This window comes from Humulus lupulus, chromosome 3 (genome assembly GCF_963169125.1).
Source record: "Humulus lupulus chromosome 3, drHumLupu1.1, whole genome shotgun sequence".
Classification (NCBI taxonomy): domain Eukaryota; kingdom Viridiplantae; phylum Streptophyta; class Magnoliopsida; order Rosales; family Cannabaceae; genus Humulus; species Humulus lupulus.
In genome coordinates this window covers 273101525-273105451 of record NC_084795.1, presented here as the reverse complement: position 1 = coordinate 273105451, position 3927 = coordinate 273101525, and positions in this window count along the sequence as shown.

The window sequence follows — 3927 nt, the reverse complement described above, 5'->3', positions numbered from 1 at the left end:
TTTATAGGTGGTAAAATAAATGAACCTAAATGACCTTCCTACTCCCACATGTTTCTGCCTCTCCCTAAGCCAATTCAGGCTTTGATTAATTTCTAATTAAAACAACTTAAGTTTAATTAATCTTAGGCTAATAATGGTATATTCTCCAAAAGGTTACTATGTGGTAATTTTTTTTCTCACTTTCTCCTAATTGAGATTTTAATCCAAGGTAATTAAATTAAATAGGCCTTGTCATTTAATTTAAGTGGCCACACTCCTATTCTTATAACTCAAATAATTTAACTAGCCAAAATCACATTTTTGGCTAAAATGTGCATTTTTCAAAAAATGCATCTCTTGAGATTTTTCACACAAAAATCAAACTTTTTGACCTTAATATTATTTTTCCATAATTACGCTTCTCAAATAACAATTATCTAAGAATTTACCCGATTAGGGTTTCCATTTCGGTCCGGGATTGAAATGGCTAACACTTGCAACATGAATTTTGCTTCTCAAGCATATATTATCATTCACAATGATATTCACGTACCTTTCACCACCCCGTTCTTAGTTACTCATTGGTGCCCGAAACGCTGGGCGTTACAACTCTGGAGTCTCATCTTTTATTGAAAACAAAACAAATAGTTCAATTCTTCATACTAAAATCCTTACGAAACTAAACAAAACGTCTTTCATTAATAATAAAAGAAACTAGAATGAAAACATAATCCAAGTAGACCCGAGCCTTAGTGTCATTAAATCATGAACATGTAAGCCCTCCGCCGAAGCTCTCTAACTCGTTGTTGCACTGCTAACTCTTTACATTTACCTGCAATACAGAGTACTCGTGAGCTAACGCCCAGTAAGAAGAGTTGTGAAGGACACAACCCTCCAACCCAGACTAAGACAACTTATAAGAAAAACATTCTTATTTATAACATTATCAATTCATAAACAAGACACTAATATAATATAGCATACCCACAATTAGATCAGTCATAACAAAACATAATCATCATAATATAACATACCATACCGAAATCACTCCAACCGTAGACCAACACTATTTTGGTCAAGTGTGCAACCGAGCACGATAACGTAAGCATGCATTTTAACATAACACAAGCATGCAATTAACATAACATAAACATGTAAATTACTTTACCATAAGCATGTCACACAGAACATACAACATACACATACATATACATAACATAAACACTTATATCACACACAGTTCAAAACATAAATAACTCTTATCACATATAAACCAACTTATACGTCAAGTGTACACCCTACGTGCAGGTGCCACACTTCTTACCTCAAGTCCAAGCAACAATATAAATTTGTTCCCTTCAAGTTTCCTTACCAAGCCCTAAATCACAACATACATACAAATATTTACTTTAAAAATAAACTTATAACTTAACCCAATATCATGCAATTACTCTAATATTTACTTTAAAAAGAAACTTATAACTCAACCCAATATCATGCAATTACTCTTACTCTTTCTAAGACCCAAACCACTCTAAAGTATCTTTAAGAAAGTCCTCAAAGTCATAAAAATGTCCCCAAGAAGTTAGGAAGGAAGTCCTCAACGAACCCCATGAACAATCATAAACATGACCTAGATTGTAAAGAGTAATAAGATCTTACCTTCAAGTTGATTCTTAGTTCTCCAACACTCTAGACCTCAACCTCAGAGAGAATTATTGCTTTGATCGATACAACGACTGACATTAATACGCTAGACTCAACCTAATTTTTCATTTTAGTATGGAAATACTAACCCTAAAACCAAAAGACCAATTTCCCCCTAATTCTAACCCTCTCATAATTAGGATCAATTCATTTTAGTAATTTCATATAACATAAATAGTTTTCAATTTTCTTAATTAACTTATGACTCAAAAGTCCTCTAAATTACACTATGGCCCTTAACTACATATAAACCAACTTATCTAAATTACACTATGCCCTTACTACTTAAAGGAATCATTGTTGTTGCTCATAAATGTAGAAAATTTCAGAAATTGTTCACATAATCATATTTAAAGTCATAACATAGACAAATAGACACATAATCATGTAATTACATAAAATTACAAAAATATACCTATTGTTTACCACATTACAAAAATACCATTTTTAAAAGGAATGGATATTACAATGAAAGCACCAAACTATTGTCGTAGTTTTTCGTCAACCAAAAATGAGAGAATTAAACGATTACAAATACAAGATTTTTTTATGTAGTTAAGTAGCTAAAATCTACCTACATCCACGAGTCATTTTTATTGAGAATTCTAAGTAAAAACTTAGAAATCAATTTCCCAGAGTTTGAGTACAATAATTGAGTGTGAAAACAAAATGAACACTACGAGTCTATTTATAGGATTGGTTATCCGATTCTCTTCCCACCATTTTATGGGGAAGTTAAAAAATATCTAATTCAAATTTAAAATACAAATTTAGTTGCATAAACATAAATATTGGTTTCCTATATAAGTGGAATCGTTTACTCAAATGTTAATTTCTGTTATTTCTAATCAAAGTTGAATCGAGATGATTTGATTGTCATTCGAGCTGAAATGATGAATTAATTTCGAATCGATTCTTTGTCTCTATGCTAAGATAATATATTACTTATTAATAAGATTATATTATTATTGATGCTAATAATATCTGGCATCGAGCTTATTATACTAATTTTAGAGCTGATTTCCTAAGCTAATATTATTTATCTCAAAAATAGGGTATAATAATATATATATCAAAAATTAAGATATACTATGACTACTATCACATAATATCACATAATTTTATAAAGTTCATAAAATATATACAACAAAATGTAAATATTAATGTATAATAAAAATATTATCTCATGAGATTAAAATTGTTAATAGAATCATAATTTTATATATTTTATATTTTGCACAGTTTTTTTTAAATGGAATATTCTCATTTTTTTTCAATATTTATATACTGTGTTGAGAGATGATGTATTTATGATTTAAAATTATGTTATGTTATATATTTAAAAATAATTGATTAATAAAATATACTGACAAGAGAGAAAAAAATGTGCCAATAAAACTACTTAAATAAATAATAAGTAAGAAAGACATGATACATGCTTATGTATTAATCCACAGATAAATGAAACTTGTATAATCTTTTTTTTTTTTTTTGGTATTGTCTTAAATAACTTCACTTTTTTTTTTTATAACAAACATCAATTTCATCTCCCTTCTTGGGAAAAGGTCTGTCTCCCTAAAAATCTGGGTGGGGTTGGCTTTCGTGAAGGTAAGAAATGGAACAAGGCTTTGATGGCTAACTTCATTTGGGCGTTAGCGTCAAAGCAAGACTGCCTTTGGGTTAAATGGATTAATTCCATTTATCTGAAGGATTTTGACATTTGGAACGTACCTATCAGTCCGGATATGAGCTGGTATGTTAAGAAACTGTTGAGGCTAAGATTAGTCGTTAATGAGGGTTGCTTGCGGCAAGCAATTAAGGGAGGTAAACTCAGTGTTAATCGTGTTTATTCTTCTCTTATTTCTGCCTCTTCTGTGAGTTATGCCGAGACTGTTTGGAACAAGCTAATAGTGCCCAAACATAGATTTTTTTACTGGCAGATTTTCAACAAGCAGCTGCTTACTAGAGACCACCTTAGCCGGTTCTTGTCTTTAAATTCGGCTCTCTGTCCTGTGTGTGAGTCTGAATTGGAAACTCACAGTCATCTGTTCATGGAGTGTATCTTCTCTAGGAGAGTCTTTGAGGATATTGGTAAGTGGCTGGGGTATTTCCACTGGCCAGATTCTTATGAGGAACTTAATCAATGGTGCCTTTTCTCTACTCATAATGTGAAGTATCAGATAATTAATGCAGTGATTTCGGCTACTTGGTATTTTATCTGGTGTAATAGAAATGGTTGTA